Raw genomic sequence first — 20,102 nt, 5'->3', positions numbered from 1 at the left:
TCACTCATTTCTGGGTGAATGGAGGACTTTTGAAAGAGAATGCTAATGTTGATTTCTATCCGACGAAAATCCACAGACGGGTGCCTGCGCTACATTCCCAGCTGATCTCTGACTCAGGCCTTAGCCAGACCGCGAAGTGCAGCGCATGCGTACGTCCTTTCGTTCGGCCCCGCCCCCCGGGAGGGCTTAACTCCTTGCTCTGGGGCTTGCGCACTGCATCCCCAGCCAGCTGCTTCCCCCCCGCCCCCACCCCGGTCGGGGACTTCCGGTACGCGGGGTGCAGTTCCGGGTCGTGGCGCGGCTCGGGGGCAACAGGGCTGCTGCTCGGCCGGCCGGCGGCGGCGAGCGCTGGGGGCATGAGGGCGAGCTGGGAAAGCGGCAATTGAGCCGGCCGGGAAGAGCGTCAGTCCCCAAGGAGTCCGAGAGTGAGGAGCCCTGGGCAGGGGCCGGGAGGCGCGGGGAAGCCGGGCTCTTCCCTCAGGACCGTGTCCCGGGGCCCACCCGGCCCGTAGAGTGGCAGCTGCTTCAGGTAAAGGTTGCCCCAGGCCACTAGCTCCGTCGCTCACTCTCCAGTCAGCCCACCCGTGGAGCCTGGCGGTCCTCCTCACTCCTAGGTTCCGGGTGCTGCCCCGAAGGGTAGTCCGCCTGGCCCTTGATCAGTCTTCCACAGTCAGCATTCGTTTCCTGGTCCTTTCCATAACCGGAGGCTGCCGTGAGCCTGACAGCTGGGTGTGTGATTGGGGGAGGAGAAGCCTGTGGACTGGCTGGAGTTGGGAGGGGGATGGGTTGGCTCGGGCAGTTTCTGGCCCCACCACTTGGCAACATCTAGGCATCCTAATCTTCATAACACGAAAATTAACTTTTTAAAGCATTGTCTGTGTGGTCCCTGATTCCTAGCGCCCCTTCTCCCCAGTTTCCTAAAGGGGTAAGCAGCCCACAAAACTTTATTTTCTAGCTGGAATCCTGCTGGGACTTAGTGGCAGAGTCTTCTAGATCTGGTTAAGGCTAAGAAAAAAAAAAATGTAGTTTAAACAAGAGTATTACTTTAACCAGAGACCCAAACGTTGACTCAGAAATTGGTTAAGATTTTATTCCTAATGAATGCAAATAATTTTTGAAGCCTGTCACACAGTACTTAGCACGGTGCAAAGAATCATGTTACAAATCACGTCGGTTAAAACAAAGTGATCATTCTCATTCTATTTTTCACAAGCAAAAGGGGTGGATTACTAATTTAAAAACTTAGTGGAACAGGAAAAGTTGGCACCATGTTATATTCCTCATCCTTTGAGTCCACATAAGGTGCTTAATAAATGCTGAAAGAGTTCTTGATGAAGCATTGATAATTGTGTTCATCTTTTTTAGTTTACACACTTGCAGGTTTGCTAGGGCCTGTGAGGCATGCTGGTGGCCCCATTGTCATTTAGCTTTGTGCTCCGGTCTGCTTTCAACTGCTGTGTGCCATAGTGTACTCACATTCCTCTATACCTCTTGATCTGGCTCCAGCTACACTTGAAAAAGTCTCCTTCCCGTAATTCCCTACCTTGATCCTTTACTTTAGATAAGCACGACCTCAAATCGCCTTTGTTTTTCTCTGTGTCCATTGTTTTTTGTCTGTTTGTTTGTTTGTTTTTTGTAGGACATTCTTTCTGCCTAGGTTTCTCCTTTTCTGTCCCCACCTATTGAGATGTTACCCTGGGCCCAGCTGAAATTGGTCTCCCTCAACCAAGTGGAGACAACCCCAGTTGAAAAAAATTTCTTTTTCTGGAATCCTATAAACATTCATTATATCTGCAGTAATTTCATTTAGCAAACATATACTGAGTGTGTGTGTTTGTGTGTGTGTGTGTATGCCAGGTACTGTGCTAGACAGCTTATAGATAAATAAGACTCAGTCCTTGCCTGCAAGGAGCTCAATTTAGTGAGAGAGAGATAAGGAAATAATTCCAAGATAGAGTGATAAGTGCACTGTGTGAAGGTTCATTCTGTGATACTGTGATATCACAGAAAGGGGGTAGGTCATTAGCTTTTGAGGAGTGTGCTGTGGTCAGGTAGTGCTTCATAATGTAGGGTTAACTAAGTTTTATTTACTGTGTACTGAAACTACATATCGGTTTCTCTTATTTAATGATTTTAACCTCAATTTACAGATTAGGAAGACTCAGTACACATCTGGTACGAAACAGAGACAAGATTCAAACCCAGGTCTGTCTGATGTCCTACATCTGTGCTTTTTTTTCATTATGTGTTTTGCCTTCTTTCGCATAATGTAACACTCTATATGCAAGTACATATTGAAAAAAGTACAAGAGAAAAAAATATGAATGTCAAAATGAATGGTACAGCGAGTCCTTTAAATGTAGAGAAGACTGATCTTCCAAGGCAAGAAGGTGATAGGTGGGTCGGTTCAACTTTGAATATGAGCATGGAATACCTTCTATAGAGAATAATCTGGACTCTGGATTCAGTTCCTTGTCCCTCCTCTTACTCCTTCACCTTTGGCAAGTTTCTTAATTCTAATCATTATTTTCCTCCAGTATGGGTTGGGATAGGGAGAATGTTTAATGAGCTAATGTGGATAAAGGGCCTGCCTGATATGAGGGCCCCTGAAATGATAGCTGTGCGATGCAAAGATGAAATGCATGTGATGGTTTTAGAGTGGTGAGTAGACCAGACTAAATAAAGAAAGCCATTGCTTCTTTTAGTGGGGAGGTAAATTGGGGGGTCAGGAGGGGGTCAGAATTAGTGAGGGCTTCAGTATCAGTTAAGAGAGCTAATGTCCAGTTTCTGCTCAGAAGTTTTGCAGTTAAATGCTTTGAGAATCTTATGATTCATTCAGCAGTGAGAGGGAAATTGTAAGACCCTGGGGAGGCAAAGAGAAATAAAACCAGGTGCCCAGTCTGAGATGGTTGACATTCCAGTGGGGGAGACGGAAGTATGTGCCAGTGAACTATAGTAAAGTACTATAGCTCCTATGATACCTGACGCTCAGGGTCCTGTAACGTACAAAGGAGGGAACACTGATGATGGTGGCTAACGAGCACTTTGTGCTAGCATTGTGTTAAGTGCATTAACTCTTTCCTTTACAAAAGTGTGTCATTAGCATCCTGATCTTACAGGTGAGGAAACTAGAGCGCAGAGAAGTTAAAGAAATTCCTTGAGTTTATGCATGTTTTGGAGCTGTGAGTAGAGGGGATTATCTGCTAGACTTTGGTATCTTCGCTCTTCTTTGTGATGTGGACGGGGACCCTCTGAAGAGACTTCAGAGAGATGCTAGCCCTTGAGCCGTAGCTTCAGTGTGCCTTCATTATGTGAGGCAGCAGGGATAATGAAGAATGAATGTGGCCGCTGCTGAAGCTCATGGTCTCATCCGTCACGTTAAATATATTTCTTTGTGTGTGTGTGTGTGTGGGGGGGGGGGGGGGGGGCTTGTTTTGTTTGTTGACTCATGACTGAAGACTTTAGAAACTTGCAGTTCAGTGGATTTATATATATATTTGTTATAATATATATAATATTATATGTATTTATAATATATAACATATATATTTATATCAGGATAAGAGAATTTGTTGGAAATCTGTTATTTGTATGTATAGGCCTTATTTTTAAGGACATAGCCATAGATACCAAATTAATATATCACTAGGAATTCTGTCACGTTGCATTTTTCCCCCATGGGAGGAGCTCTGACCTTGTGTTTTCTGTGAATTTGAGGTTTTTTTTAGAAGTTTTGACTCAAAAGTTAGCATATTTCAGTTTGGGCTAAACTTAATAATTGAACACTTACATTTTAGTCATCATTAATTTTTTTTAATGTTTCATTTATTTTGAGAAAGAGAGAGAGTGTGCATGTGTGAGCAGAGGAGGGGCAGAGGGAAAGAGAGAATTTCAAGGAGGCCCTGTGCTGTCAGCGCAGAGCCTGACGCAGGGCTTGAACTCATGAGCTGTGAGCTCATGACCTAAGCTGAAATCAAGAGTCTGATGCTCAACTGACAGAGCCACCCAGGGGCCACTCGTTGAATGTTTTTGTATCCCTTATTTCCTTCAATCTTTGTGGTTCTGTGACATAGGTGGTGTTACCCCCACTGAACACATGAGCAACCTGAGGCTTAATGGTTAAATATATTGCCCGAATCGCATAGCTAGTGAATGATAACACCAGAAAAATGTTGGCCAAAAAAGAGTAAACAAATATTAGTTCTCTTTTGAGCATATACCTCGGGGATCTCCAGCTCAAGTGCCCACGATAAAGAGTAGGACAGACCTTGGTGAATTGCATGTGACCAGTCTGAAGCAGTCACGGCTCCGTTCCACTTGCTTGTTGCTATGTGAGGAAGCGGATCTGGTGTCCTTGGATCTTCTGAGAGATAATATTTTTATTTATTTATTTTTTAATTTTTAAAGGTTTTTGTTTTAATCCCAGTGGGGGATAATGGATAATGTTCTTTTTTTTTTTTGGGGGGGGGGGATAATATTCTTGCTGAGCATTCAGGAGATGCTGAAAATCTGGATTTTAATGTATTTAGTTCTAAAATTTGCTACTTAAAAACTAATTGTATATACCAAAACACATTTGTGGGCTATGTACAGTAAGTACTAGATTGTCTGATTATAAACTCTGATCTGCCTGTCGGCTGACATTTTGGTACCCACTGTTCAAAGTAGGAGGTACAACACATGTAATGATTATTGATCAGAAGTCTACTGGTAAATTGCCAGATTAAAAGTGTGTTGTAATTGACTCATACTGATATCTTTGGGGAAGTGACAGTTTGAATGCTTTCATTATATAATCAGGCTAATTTTCAGGAGTGATAGGGTTTGGATGAGGATAAGACTTGGTAATACTTTTGATTTGTGCTGTTAGCATTTTAAGTTAGTTTGTTTATTTGTTTATTTTGAGAGAGAGAGAGCGCGCACGTGTGCGAGTGGGGGAGGGGCAGAGAGAGGGAGAAGGAAAATCCCAAGTAGGCTCTGGGCTAAGAGCATGGAACTTGATCTCCTAGAACCTGAGCCAAAATCAAGAGTTGGATGCTTAACCAACTGAGCCACCCAGGCACCCCAGTGCTCTTAGCACGTTAGATGCTACCAGATTCTTGTATCTTTTGGTCTTTTCTACAGTATGGGAAGTGAACAAGGTGGGTAATCATAACCTCTTAAGATGAAGAAACTGATGCCTACTAAATTACAGTTTAGTAGAAAGTGCACCAGATTGAGAGGGACTTGAACTCTGAATATAATATACCACTAACAGCCTTTGGATTTTGTCATTTACAAATCCTTGTATCTTTTTTCCATCTGGATGATAATGAGGACCTCAACTCAAGTCTTGTTCAGGTCTTTTCAGGATCCCAAGCTTCCTGATTCTAATTGACACTCTTAAAGTCATACAACTGATTACTGGCAGATCCCCATGGACAATGGTTCAAATCTAAAAATATGGTTCCTCTTCCTCTTCCCTTAACAGTAGGTAGGGAGCTACTGCTCAGCTTTTCCCTCCGTTCTTTGTTCATCACTAATTCTGGGAATGGACCTTGACAGGCCAGGTGCTTCCCAAGTGCATACAGTGTTTTGTTGACTATGTATACACAAGATTGAAAGGGGGCATAGGGATACCCAGCATAGTGAGAGAAATATGGCCAGGGAGTTCCTAGCCCAAGAGTTTAATTTATTTTTGTTTTAATACCCAGCTTCTACAAGGTGAAAATAGAAGAAAGATTGGTCTTCTAGATACTGTTTTCATTCATACTCTATTGTATAAGGAAATAACATAGAATATAAAAATGAAAATAAATCCTAACCAGTCACTCAAAATTTATTATCTCTAGTTGGCAGTGGTGTAGATATATAGAGGAAACAGATTTAATATAGGAAACACAAAATTTGGACCCAAAGAAGAGAACAGTTTTAAGTAATTGAAATTGAGAAAAATGGGAGAAACCACTTAACAAAACTTAAATTCTGGAAACAGCCAAGGAGGTACTAGAATAACTACTGGAATTAGATTATAGTAATTGCTTGTGAAATAAATTGCATATTCTATCACATTTACCCCAAATATATGCAGTGTTAGATTTGTATCCTATCCTATGCTTTTATTACTGATGCAGACAAAATGGACTGAATGTGTAAAACTTCAAAAAAATAACATTTTTTAATTTCCCTATGGACACATTTTAAGATACTATATTATAAGTAAGTACTCTTTCAGCAGAGAAATTGGTAGAAAATTGTTCAAAGGAATGGTTTTCTTTTTAAAACAGTAAATTAAAAAAATTTTTTTTAACATTTATTTGTTTTTGAGAGACAGAGCATGAGCACAGGAGGGGCCGAGATAGAGAGACACACAGATCCCGAAGCAGGCTTCAGGCTCTGAGCTTTTAGCACAGAGCCCCACGCGGGGCTTGAACCCACGAACCGTGAGATCGTGACCTGAGCCGAAGTCAGACGTTTAACCAACTGATGTACCCAGGTGCCCTTAAAAATGGTTAAATTTTAAATCTGAACTTCACTTGCTGACGTAAAGGAGACTAACAAAGAACTGAGGTGCAGGCTTGAATCAATGTGAGGTGGGGCTTTAGAGTCCCACCCCCCTGTATTTGAATGCTGGCTCTGCCAGGTATTCCCTGTGTGACCTGGACATTCTGCAAAATGAGGATAATAGTGCTGGTCTCAACATATGGTAGTGGTGATGGTTAACTGAAACAACGTAAGTACCTGGTTCTCTGGTGCTTCTGGAGAGGTATGGGTACATTCAGGGGTATAACACATTCCAGTGTTAGTATAGTGTAACAAGAAATGACTCGGGAGTGGTTGTGAAGAAATGAGACTCGTTTTCTGTCTGGATCATGAGATTAATCTTGTTCGTTTCTACCTGTGCTTTGTGAATTAATGCACCTACCAACCGTGCACTGTTGGGGAAGGGTTTCAGTATGCTCTTTCCAGGTGGAAGGTTAAATGATCTATTTAGATTAAATGAATTGATCTGTTGAATAACGATAAGCATTTCCATTGCTTATATTACCTTTTATGTGTGTATGCCCATGACTACCCATTGAAGTTGTTAAAACAAGGGATATCATGTTCTCCTTGTCTCTGTCCTACTAATGCTGAAACTGAAGCTTTGGAAGTAAAGCGATTGAAGGCAGAGATCTGATAATGACAAAGCTAGGGTGCAAACCTTTGTTTTTTCACTCTAAATACAATGCTTTTGTCACTATTACATGCTATTCTGGATTTGGATGTTGGAACTGGCCCTCATTTTGGGATGGTCATCAACACAGCCCTTCTTACTTATTTAAACTTAATGCTTACAGAAAGTTATTACTCATTATACAGTGAAAGTATTTGGTTACAGGTATAATCTTATAACATGAAACTTAAAGGTTTAATAAAGCTCTAATAATAATTGGGGCATCCTGGTGGCACAATCGCTTGAGCGTCTGACTCTTGATTTTGGCTCAGATCATGATCTCACTGTCCTTGACTTCCAGGCTCGTATCGGGCTCCATACTGGCAGCATGGAGCCAGCTTGGGATTCTCTCTTTCCCTGTCTCTGCCTCTCCCCACTCAGCTCGCTCTCGCTCTCTCTCTCAAAATAAATAAACTTAAAAAAAAAAAGACACCTCTAATAGTAATACTTATTGAAAGCAGAGATTGGTGGTGATTGCTTACTCATATGTTGCTAGTGGGAATATAAATTGGTGAAAATTTTCTGGAGAGAACTTTGGCATTATTTATCCAAGTTTAAAAAAATAAGTCACGCAAGCCTTTTGAACTTGTAATTCTGTTTTTAGAAATTTTTATTAAAGAAATAATCAGAAATGTAGAAAAATATTTATGTTGAAAGATGTTCACTGTAGCAGTACTTAAAATAGCAAAAATTAGAAACTACTTTAGTAGCCAACAAAGAGAAATTATGGAAAAGCCAATCAGTGGAAATATTGTGCAGTCATCTTAGATGTTTTAGAAGAATTTTAGTGACATAGTAATATGCTCATCATGTAACATACGGTGGGAAAAGGCTATAAAATTATACAAAGTATTTATTTATTTATTTTTTAAATGTTTATCTTTATTTTTGAGATAGAGACAGAGCATGAGCAGGGGAGAGGCAGAGAGAGAGGGAGACACAGAATTGGAAGCAGGCTCCAGGCTCTGAGCTGTCAGTACAGAGCCCAACGCTGGGCTTGAACTCGTCAACTGTGAGATCATGACCTGAGCCGAAGTCGGACGCTCAACCGACTGAGTCACCCAGGTGCCCCAAAATTATACAAATTATGATCTCAATTATGTCAAACATATATGCAAGGGAAAAGAAGAAATAGGTGGTCAGATTATAGGTCTTTATGCTTTTTTCTGTTTTCCAAAGTATTCTGATTTTTTTAATAGAAAAATCATTTTAGTTTCAGCCTGATACTAAGAAATTTGAGTAGAACCAGGGAAAATCATTCCATCAAAAATTTCCACTAATGCAGGTGATCTGAACTTCTAAATGCATTGTATTTTCACGTTTTGACCTCAGTTGATTTATGTTTAGAATATGGTTTTACGTATCTTGACATAAATGATGTGGAGATTCCCAGGCTAGCCTTTCTCTCCTCCTCGCAAATCCTGCGTAAGACATTATTATCATGGAAGAAGAGTTGCATTTGTGTTGGTGGTACCAGTGTCCTAGTGCTACTATCACCTCTTCAGTGACCAGTGGGACAATGGTAGCCCTGTGACAGCTGTCTTTCAGAGAGAGAACACTCCTGTATCTGGGAGCTGGACATTGGTATGTAGAGCTTTTATGTGAACTAAATGCTTCTGTACTGGGAAGTGCTTTATTGGTATGGGAAATTGTATGTGTGACTTTCTCACTTTTTTTAAGAAAAAATTAAAGGTCAAAGTTTGGGTTTTAATTCTCCTGATAACAGTATTAAAAAAGTATGAATATTAGAATGTCGTGACGAATTGGTACTTTTCTGATTGCCATATATTCCATAATAGAAATAGCAATAGTTTCTGCACGTACAGATCAGCAAGATGGCCAGTTAGGGTTTTTGTTGTCATTGCTGTTGTACATGTAATTCTCCTATATGCAATATAAAAAACATGCAGAAAATTTAACGATGTATTTGAGCATATTTAAATTAGGAAAATACCAGGCAAGATGTTTCTTTTTGTAAACTGCTTCTGTCCAAAGCATTCTGTATATTATCAGAATGAAAAATGACAGCACTTTGTCATCTGTTCAAATTGATATTGCACTCTATGCAATGACAGCTGAAAAGGCCCACAGGTGCCATATAAAGAGGTGACCATGTTGTCATATTTCATTTCGGCATCCCTCTGCAAAGCCATAATTACCTAATTAGGTTGTTAATTAGGAGATTAGCATTTCACTATATTGATAGAATGCTCTTTACCGGCGTGGGGCTAGATACAGATTTGTCTGCCCTAATTTATAATCTCTGCCGTTTTTGTACTTATTTATTTGCTTAAGTTCCTGATGTGGGGCAATTCGGTTTACCTGAGAAACAGTTTGTTTATAAGCTAATGAAGCTATGATCACTGGATTAAAGTTGCTGAGTTAAAATGTGAACCAAATTAAAAGGGTGGTTACATCCCCAAAATGATAATAAATATTCTGAGTTGGTAGAACCTGTATTCTCATTAGCATAGGCAACAAATACATGATAAGATATAAAACTGTTAGTATGAAAAAAAAAATCTGAAATACAAAAACTAAGTCTGAAATGTGATAGATATTTAATATATCCTAAACTAGGTGAAGGAAATTATTTAGTTATCTTGAATAACAAATGTCTGTCATTTACATTGGAGACTTAAAAAATATGTTAAGTATTTTGAACATGTTTCAGAAATTGAAGCTTGGTAAATAACTTTGGAACAAATATATTCAGTCTTCAGTTTAGACTTCTTTAGATAGCCATCATGCATCAGGGTTTATTTCATTTGTACCTTCTGTCCATTAGTCTGTGCTTGGAACATTCTCTTCTCATGGCCTTTGCAGTCCTGAGTACTTATGGAATTTGAAGCATTTCATAGCAACCTTCACTTGGTGAACTATTTGGAGTAAGCGGCATTTCTATCAAGTGTGTCTAACCTTTTTTTGGGGAGTGGGGTAGGGATCCGCAAAAAAATGATTTTCTTCTTTTTACTCCAGTGCATGACTTGACTATAATGTTTGTAATTTGCATTATATGTACCTTTTCTGCTCTTTCCAGTTAAGGAGCACGGTGTTAGCCACTGTGGTAGTAGTTTAGCTTCTTTTTTTTTTTTTTTTTTAATGTTTATTTGTTTTTGAGAGAGAGAGACAGTGCGAGCGGGGTAAGAGCAGAGAGAGAGCGAGAGAGAGAGAGCAAGAGAATCTGAAGCAGGCTCTAGATTCTGAGTTGTCCACACAGAGCCCAACATGGGACTCGAACTCATGAACCGTGAGATCATGACCTGAGCTGAAGTCAGATGCTTAACCAACTGAGCCATCCAGGCACCCCTTTAGCTTCTTTTGATGTAATCAGGATGATAGCTGTTGGAGTTGTAGAAAGTGTATGTGCACTTAAGTCCTTTTCCCACACAGTTGTTATGAAGAATTGCCTTTGTTTGATCTGTAATGTTCTTTAAAATTATAAAAATATCTTAAAATATTTGTATATGAAAAAAATATCCTGTCAAGTTAAATTTTTGCTTAATTGTAATCATTCATGTATTCAGTCTCTTTGCTGAATAGATAGGAGGCACCAGGCATATGTCTGGGAATTGAGCGATGCAAACTGCAGACACTGACTCTGCTCTCATGGGGCTTACAGTCTAGTACAGGCTACTTGGAGAAGTGTTTAGTAATGAGGGTGAAGGTGAATATGGAGGAGTACCTACCCGGGACTTGATAAGGTCAAACCTTCCTGGGGCAGGTGAAGTCTGAATTGGGATCTGAAGGATGAAGGAGCCAGTGGTGTCTGAGCGAGGTGGAAGGACAGAGAAAACCGTTCTAGACAGAAGGAGTATATGTTCAAAAGCTTGAAAAAACCTGAAGGTTGAGTATGGCTAGAATAAAAAAACTAAAAGCAGAAGTAGAAGATGGAACTGCAGATGTGGGCAAGGCTCAGTTTACTAAAGAGTTTGGGAAGTCACTGAAGAATCTTAAGACAAGTTAGGAAACAAGTTAGGTGAGAGATGGTGGCTTGGATAGGTTATAAAGATACAAGTGAATGAAATCTAAAGAGAAGAGGATGCAGAGGCTTAATTAAATGGCTGTAGGTTTCTCAGAAAGGAGTCAAGAATTTTGGTTTTTAGTTTTTATTAGTTTTTAAAATTCTTTTAAATATTTATTTTTGAGAGAGAAGAGAGAGTGAGAGTGAGTGGGGCAGGGGCAGAGAGAGATGGAGACACAGAGTCCGAAGCAGGCTTCAGGCTCTGAGCTGTCAGCACAGAGCCCAACCCGGGGCTCAAACCCATGAACTGCAAGATCACGACCCGAGCCAAAGTCGGAAGCTTAACCAACTGAGCCTCCCAGGTGCCCCAAGCAGTCAAGGATTCTAATTTGGACATTGGATTTGTTTTATAATTTTAAGTGTGAGAATGAGTTTTAGTATATCAAAGGGAAGAGGTCATGAGATTTCTTTTCCAATTGGCCAAAACATGTACAGTACTACCAGCTAGTTTTCTTTCAGGTGAATTGGGAAGAACACTCATATTTGAGTGTCACTTTTGGTTCCTGCACTGTGACAACAGCTTTGTGGGGTATGCGATAATGTCTTAATAAGGTCCAGAGACACTGCGATTTTTCCCAGTTTTCTGTTACTGGGTTACTGGGTGGTGGAATTGGAGCACACCTGAGCTCTCCAAAGCCTTTGTTCTCTGCTGTGCCATGTTGCCTTTCTTGTTTTATCTCCTTTTTGTTTTTTTCAAAGTGAGGAGAAGTACTCCCCACAGACCAGTAGCTCAGTGGGTTGCTGACCGAGGCATTGTGTTAACTCTGTGGCTTCTTGCGCCCAGCTCTAGTGTGGATTAGTGTCTGGTGCTTTGGTAGGAGAAGCCGCTCCAGTGCCCGAGTATTTGTTTCAGCAAAGTCCAAGATTCTGTTGGCATTTCTGGCACCAGGATTTAATCTCCCTCAGCTAGAAATGCAGAGTAGCTACCTCCACATGAGTTCACTAACATATATGAAAGTTCTCCTCCTTTTTCTGGGGAAAAGACTGGGAAACTCCCATTTTTGCATGAGGAATTTAGTATCTTTTGATGTAATCAACTTGTAATGCAAATCGTTTTTAGGAATTTCATGGTTATAGTGGCCACTGCTGTTCAGTTAAGTGGTTTGTTGGCATCATTGTGTTGGAATCACTTGAAATAGAAGAAATCTAGGAAGCAGCAGCATGGATTCTATTCTGTGTTTCAACCCCCACCCCCATTTTTGAAATTGGGATATAATTCTTATGCCATAAAATCCACCCCTTTAAAGTGTACAATTTAATAGTTTCTAGCATATGCATAGAGTTGTATAACCGTTATCGCTATAAAATTCCGGAACGTTTTTATCACCCAGAAGGAAACCCCAAGTTTCCACAAGTGACCACAAGTAGTCACTCCTCATTCCTCCCTCCCACAGCCTCTGGCAACCATTAATCTACTTTCAATGAACCTTTCATAAAAATGGAGTCATGCAGTATGTGGCCTTTTGTGTTCGGTTCTTTTACTAGCATAATGTTTTCAAGGTTCATCTGTGTTGTTGCATGTACCAGTACTTCACTCCTTTTTATTGCTGAATAATATTCCATTCTATGGAAATACCACATTTTGCTTATTAATTCATCAGTTGATGGAGATGTGTTTTTTCCCCCACTCTTTGGCTATTGTGAATAATACTGCTATGAACATGGCTGTGCAGGTTTTTGTGTGAACGTATGTTTTCTGTTCTTTGGGGTGTATACCTTGGAATGGATTGCTGGGTCATATGGTAGGTAACATTTTGCAGAATTGCCAACCTTTTCAAAAGTAGCTGCACCATTTTACATTCCCACGAGCAGTTTATAAGGTCTGCCCCCCTTTTTGTTTCTGCTCTCTTTATGCTTTGTTGCTGAGGTCTGGGCTGGAAGCAACCCTAGGCTTAGGAGTTCCATGAGCCCTTTGTCTTGATAAATGGAAAATTTTCCATTTTTCATGTTCATTCCGGTTCATATTGTGAACCTGTGTACCAGGCCTTATAATAGAGTATTAGTGACAGGAAGCCAAATAAGGCTTTTAGTCTTTTCCTCTCAAGGACTTCCCAATCCAGTGTTTGGAACTTGTTACTAGGGAATGGGGGGCAGAAAGGGAAAAGCCAGTGAAAAAAGTAACTGCCTAGGAATTTGTGAATTTCCAAAGCATGGATCCTAACTTTAGAATCTAGGCAAAGATTGACTTGGTTTTCACAGCGTCTAGGGTTTCTTTTTCTTGGCCCATCCTTTAACTACAGCTAGAGCTATTCCTTGGACTTTATTCCTAAGTTATTGCTCTTCTTTCCTTACATACTTTTCTTGATTAAGTTCATTCACATCCATGGCTTCATCTGTCATTTATATGTTGATGTCTTCCGAATTTGCTCAGGTCTTTCTCCTGGGTTTCATTTGCATATTCTTTGTCACATGTTGTAGTCTCCCAAATTCACTCAGACCTCATTTGGGCTGTCAGGTTTACATCATGATGAATATCTATTTGGGTAATCCATAGACATCTCAAGTTCATTGTGTTTGAAACATAATTCCTTATTTCCCCCCTACCTGTTAAGCTGTTCCTCCTTTTGAGTTTACAGTTTCATTTTGTTGGCACTGTATGCAGGCCATAGAGTTTCCCCTTCTCCTTAACCCTCCACATTCGTTCAGTCACCAAGTTCTACTAATTTCATCTTCTAAATATTTTTTATCTAGTTAAAAAATGTTTAGACCTTTCACTGCCTTACTTCAGATTTCATCATCTCTCCCTGAGCCATAGACACAGCTTCATAATTAATCTTGTGTCTTGTTGGTCAGATTAATCTTCTATGCCAGAACAAACTCTCTGAAACTCAGCAACTTTGAATTCCATGTAGTGTTAATTACTAAATACATGTTCTGCTGTTTCTTGTTTTCGTGCCTTTTCTCATGCTGTCTCTCCTACTTGGAAGAGATGAGTTTGTCTCTTTGACCCTTCTTCCAACCATCCAACTTCTCATCTTTGAAGATTCATCTTAGAACAGGGAATAATTGCAGTAACAATAATAGTAGATGTTTGTATAATGCTTACTGTGGGCCAGACACTGTTCTATGCACATAACATATGAATTCATCAAATCCTCACAACAATCCTATGAGATAGGCACCAAAATATTCCTGTTTACAGATGCAGAAACAGGCACTAAACTTGTTACTTTCCCTATGTGCCCCAGTGAGTGAGTGGCTGAGTTCATATTTGAACCCAGGCAGTATGATGCTTGATTGCTTGCTCTTGGTCTCTCCTACCCACCGTTTGTCAACCTACCTGATTCCCTCCATTTCTTCCACCTCAAAAGTTAGTTATCCTTTTCCTGCTTCTCTAATAACCCGAGCATGGCCTGATGTTAATCTGTAGTCCATAGGACAGATCTGGAGCAAATTTTATTTTAAACAGTTTTGATTAAGGAGGCAGCATTATAGGTTATTTTAATTACCAGCTTTTTTCCCCCTCCGCTATTCTTAAGGTGACTAAGTTGGAGGTGATTACTTCCATTATCTTGATCTTAGTCATCTCTGTGAAGCCTTGTCTGAATATCTAGTTTCATTTAGATATTTTTCTTTTGTGTTTCCATAATACTTTGTTATAGAATCCCCTGGCACTGCTCTCACTCTTTATTGTGACCATTTATGTACTTATCTCCTTTGCTTGACTCCCTTGCTTATAGGCAATAAGGCTTGGGGATTGGCAATAAGGCTTAATTAACTACTTTATACTCCTAACTGCCAGCATGTGCTAAGTATTCATGCTTGTTGAATGAACAGGTAAGTCTGCTTATACCATATCTCGATTAGTGAGAGAAGAGGGTTAAGAAGAGTGTGATGAAATGGACTTACACTGGAAATTCAAGGCAGCATGTAATGATTGTTTGGAGCAGGAATTCTGGAGCCAGGTTGCGTAATTTATCCTGGCTCCCCCTTTTACTAGTTTTGTGACCTTGGGCAAGTCTGTGCCTTAGTTTACTGGTGTGTAAAATATAAATAATAACATAATCCACCTCACAGTTTAGTAAGTGATGTGAATACTTGCTAAATAAATAAATAAACCTTCTGGAACCCAGAGAATGATTCTACTTAAGTTGTATTTTGTGAAACACTTTTAACCTATCTAAAACATTATAGGCAGAATGAAGCCAATCCTGATGCCCTATCCTCATTTTGATCCATGCAGTGATGGTTTAAAAAGAAAAAAAAAAAAAAAAAAAAGGCAGACTAGAAGGTTGGAAAAATAGCTGGCAGTGCAGTTTTGTTAGTAACAATAATAGCAGTTATCGCGTACTGAGGTTATGAAAGCTCCATTCAAATGAAGGTACAAAGCACCTTTCAAAGTCACATAAAAATAGTTTGGGGATTATCTGCTAGTTTAGATTATCTCATTGCTGTCCTTCATTCATTAGGAGTTGAATGAATTTGATAGTTGAGAGCTAACTTTACTTCCAGAATGATGCAACTAGAACAGGAAAAGTCAATCATATTGCATCTTGGATTTACTTCTTTTTTAAGTATTCTTTTTTGTAAGTATCCCTATGAAGTGGATAAGGACATACATTATGGATAGTTCACTGTTCAGGGAACAGAGTCAGAGATACCTTACTCACTTGAAGTCATCCCATTGTTATTCCCTAGGCAGGCTACAGACAATGACCTGGAGTTCTAGATGTGTTTACTGTAACACTTAGCGTTCTAGGAACTGGATTCTATACATCATAGCATTAAAAAAACAGGTGGTGATAATGCCCATTCAACTCAGTCAGCATGGTTTACCTTTGTAGTGGGTTTGCTGCCAAAATGTTGATACTATTAAAATCTTTGCCAAAAAGGAATTCCTTGTACTTTTCCTAGAGTCTGAACCATGGCACAATGTTATAAGTGAAAATTGCAATAGAATTCTTTTTTCCTCTGAAGCAAAAACACAAAACTTTTTAGTTGGACTCTGGGGTAAACTCCAGCCATATCCTTCTCCTCCTCAGACGTGACAGGAATAGAATTTGAGAGCTGAAAGGCCCTTTTCATAGTGCAAACTCCCTACATGACAGATGTAACAATGGACTGATAATGTAAAACAGTTTTAAAGAGGCTTAAAGAAGTGACTTGTCCGAAGCCATGTAATTAGGTCCCTGGTTATTAGGGAATTGGAATTCAGGTTTCCTGAGTGGTGCTGGCAGTAAACTGTGTTGCTTCCCTTAAATGATGATGTGGTTAACCAGGGGGCCAGGCAAGTGGAAGCATAACTGTCTTGAATTCTTCTATTTGTTTAAGCAAACTTCAGACATCAAGGAGACAATGAAAGGAAAATAAATCTTAGACTGTAGTGGGTAACTTATCTACTTGAACCAGCACCATGGATAAGGGGTCTTTTTTGGGGGAAAAATCATGGTGCACCCCTTTGGGAACAAGAAAGATGGATTTGTTCATCTATTCATTCTGCGTGGAGTTCTTACTGGATGCCAGCCACATTCTACTAGAATCTGGCAGCACAGTGATGAATAAGACAGTGTCCTTAAGGAGCTGAGAGTTTAGAAGAGAAAACCAACATATAAATAGATAATTATATATTAAAAAAAATAGTGTGATTAGTTATTCATTCATTCAGTCTTTTTTTTTTTTTCTTTTAAGGCTCTCTCTGGCTGCTATGTCCAGAGAGAGATCCTTTTTTTTTTTTTTAAAGTTTATCTATTTATTTTGAGAGAGAGAGAGGGAGAGGGAGGGGCAGAGAGAATCCCAAGCAGACTCCGCATTGTCAGCACAGAGCCCGATGTGGGACTCGAACTCACAAACTGCAAGACCATGACCTGAGCAGAAGAAACTGAGAGTTGGACGCTTAACCGACCGAGCCACCCAGGTGCCCCCAGGGAGATCCTTTTAAAATATGAGTTAGATCATATCAACTGCTCTGCTCGCAATCCCCTTGTGATTTTCTGCTTTACTTGGTGTAAAGGAAGAATCTTTTTTTTTTTTTTTTTTAATTTTTTTTTTTCAACGTTTATTTATTTTTGGGACAGAGAGAGACAGAGGATGAACGGGGGAGGGGCAGAGAGAGAGGGAGACACAGAATCGGAAACAGGCTCCAGGCTCTGAGCCGTCAGCCCAGAGCCCGACGCGGGGCTCGAACTCACGGACCGCGAGATCGTGACCTGGCTGAAGTCGGACGCTTAACCGACTGTGCCACCCAGGTGCCCCAAGGAAGAATCTTTAGAATGGCCTGCACTCTACACGTTTGCTCCTCTCTTCCAGACCTCGTCCTCTACTACTTGCTTCCTTGCTGGACTCCTTGCTACTTCTTGAACGTGCGAGGCACACTCCCCTAAACTTCCCTTCAGACGTTTACCTGGCTTGTTCTCTCACCTCCTTCAAATATTAACTCAAATGTCAGATTCTCAGTGAGGCGTTCCTTGACTATTTATAATTGCAGCTGTGGCTCCACCACCTGGCATGCCCTTCTCTCTTGCCTGTGCTGTCTTACCATAGCACTTTTTTTTTTTTTTTTTTTTGCTTTTTAATGTTTATTTTTGAGACAGAGACAGAGTGTAAGTGGGGGAGGGGCAGAGAGAGAGAGGGAGACACAGAATCCGAAGCAGGCTCCAGGCTCCGAGCTGTCAGCACAGAGCCCAACGTGGGGCTCGAACTCACACACCGTGAGATCATGACCTGAGCCGAAGTCGGACACTCAACCGACTGAGCCACCCAGGCAGGTGTCCCTACCATAGCTCTTCTAATTTAGCATATAATTTACTCTTTTGTTTTGCTTGTCTCCCCCACTAGAATGTGTACTCAGTGAGGGTGGGACTTTCTGCTTTGTTTTCTGCTGTACTATTTGCATTCTAGAATAGTGCCTGGCACGTAGTAGGCTTCCATAAGTATTTGTCGTATGAATAAATTCAACAAACGCATGGTACTTGCTACCAGCAGGCACCGTGCTGGGTAAATTATTTGGTGGAACTGGTGACAAAGTGCAGCACAGTGGGGCCACACAGAAGGGAGCAGCTAACCTGCTGTGTGGGATTCACTGGGGAGGTTTCCTGGAAGAATTGACCATTGACCTGGATTTTGAGGAATTAGTAGGAGGTAGCCAGATGAAGAAGGGTGGATAAGCGTCAGATCAAGTTTGATGATGGAATGCAACTTGTCTTTACTGTAGCAATTTAGGCTTTGATTTTCCTTAGGGCATGTTAAAATTTCAGTAAACAGATGCTGGGCGTTGAGCTTGTTCAGTACCTTCGAAGATTTGAGCAGAGATGTTAGCGGGAAAGTTGTATAGTTTAGTCTCAGTATAAATGAAACTGTTCCGAGGGGGTTGGAAATTACCACACATTTAGTGGCTTCACACAGCATATCACAGCGGAGTTTCTCAACCTTGGCATCATTGACACTGACCTTTTGGGGAGGTATAATTCTTTGTTGTGGGTACTGTCTGTGCATTGCAGGATGTTTAGCAGCATCTGTGGCATTTATCCACTACATGCTAACAGCACCCACCCCTAGTGTGACAACCAGAAATGTCTCCAGACATTGCCAAATGTCCCCTGGGGAACAAAATCACCTTCCAATGGAGAACCATCACATTAGAACCACTGCATTACTGTTGGGGTCTAGGTATTCCTACCTTTAGCAACTTTACAAATGATTGGGCAGGGGGAGAGATTTATACCTCTATACAGTAACCACATTTCAGATTCTAGAATTGGATCAAAAAGTTTGAAATCAGTTCCTTATACATGATATTCATATAACTGACTATATTGAAGGTAGACATAAAGTGCTTTTAAAAATTTTGGACCCTGCAAATTGGAGATGAGTTCACAGGATGGGATTCTTGAGTTCCACTTTGAAGAATAAGGTTTGTAGTGGATAGGGGCACATCTCAAGGGGATTATCATTACCAAAGGCTGAACCATGTTCAGAAAGTTCTGGGTGTTGTCTGCTGGGGAGAAGGGGCAGGTGAGTAAAACTGGGTTGTATATCAAGGCAGAGGTGTCTAGGCTGTTTTGCTGCGCTATTTTCATTTCTATTGCTGCTTAACAAATTAACACAAACTTAGTGGCTTAAAACAATACAAATTTATTGTCTCTCAGCGGGTCAGGAGTTACAGCTTCATTTGGGTTTTCTGCTGAGGGTCTCAAAGGGATGACATCTGGAGGTTTGATGAGGGAAAGATTGCTTTCCAGGCTCTTTCAGGTAGAATTCATTTCCTTGTGGCTGTATGACTAAAGTCCTCATTTCTTGCTACCCGTTGGCTGGGCCACTCTCAGTGCCTGCAGGTTATTCTCAGATCCTTGCCATATGTTGTTCCATAACTTGGCTGTTTGCTTCTTTGAGGTCAGCAGGAAGATACCTCTCTTCAGTTGCCTATGATGGAGTCTTATATAACAGTAATCAGGGTGTAACTTACCCTCCACACCGCCCCCCCCTCCCCGGCCCCTGCTGCCACACCAGCCCCAACACTTTTGCTATACTCTGTTGGTTAGGTTTTATCCACACTCCAGGAGTGGGTGTGACACAATTGCATGGATATCAAGAGACAAGAATTTCTGGAGTCATCTTTGAATTCTGACTACCATACACACTTTCAGCTTCTTGGAAGGCAGGGACCAAATCTTTTTCTTAGCATTATATCTCTGGTGCCTGGCACATAGCAAGTGCTTTATAGATACCTGTCAGATGAATGTAATCAGTGAATGAGTATTTGGTGGGCAGTTGAGTGCTATTTATGGTTTCAGCTCCTATAGTGAAATATTTCAGAAATTTCACACTGGGAAGCAGTCTTGTTTCTCTGGCATTATTCATTTCTTCACTCTAGGTAAAACTATAAACACTTTTACCTGAAATATTAAAGTGAAATCTGAAATTATTTGTTTATTGCCACAAGTGTCA

General features: G+C 40.6%; 1 protein-coding gene across 9 annotated transcripts in view; it reads left to right on the top strand.

Moving 5' to 3' along the window:
* Positions 1 to 268: 268 nt before the first annotated feature.
* Positions 269 to 20,102, top strand: part of MAPKAP1 (MAPK associated protein 1) — a 245,531-nt gene continuing 225,697 nt past the window's right edge. For 4 of the 9 annotated variants that reach the window (XM_045470127.1, XM_045470126.1, XM_045470124.1 and 1 more), the window contains exons 1-2: positions 271 to 529; positions 2,151 to 2,205. The gene's annotated coding sequence lies outside the window, so the exon portion shown is untranslated. Of the gene's footprint in view, positions 530 to 2,150; positions 2,206 to 20,102 lie in introns of all 9 variants that reach the window. The other 5 variants (XM_045470129.1, XM_045470128.1, XM_045470125.1 and 2 more) reach the window with 4 other exon arrangements.

This window comes from Leopardus geoffroyi, chromosome D4 (assembly GCF_018350155.1).
Source record: "Leopardus geoffroyi isolate Oge1 chromosome D4, O.geoffroyi_Oge1_pat1.0, whole genome shotgun sequence".
Lineage (NCBI taxonomy): Eukaryota > Metazoa > Chordata > Mammalia > Carnivora > Felidae > Leopardus > Leopardus geoffroyi.
Note: the sequence above shows the minus strand (reverse complement) of the source record. Positions and strands in the feature narration are given on the sequence as shown.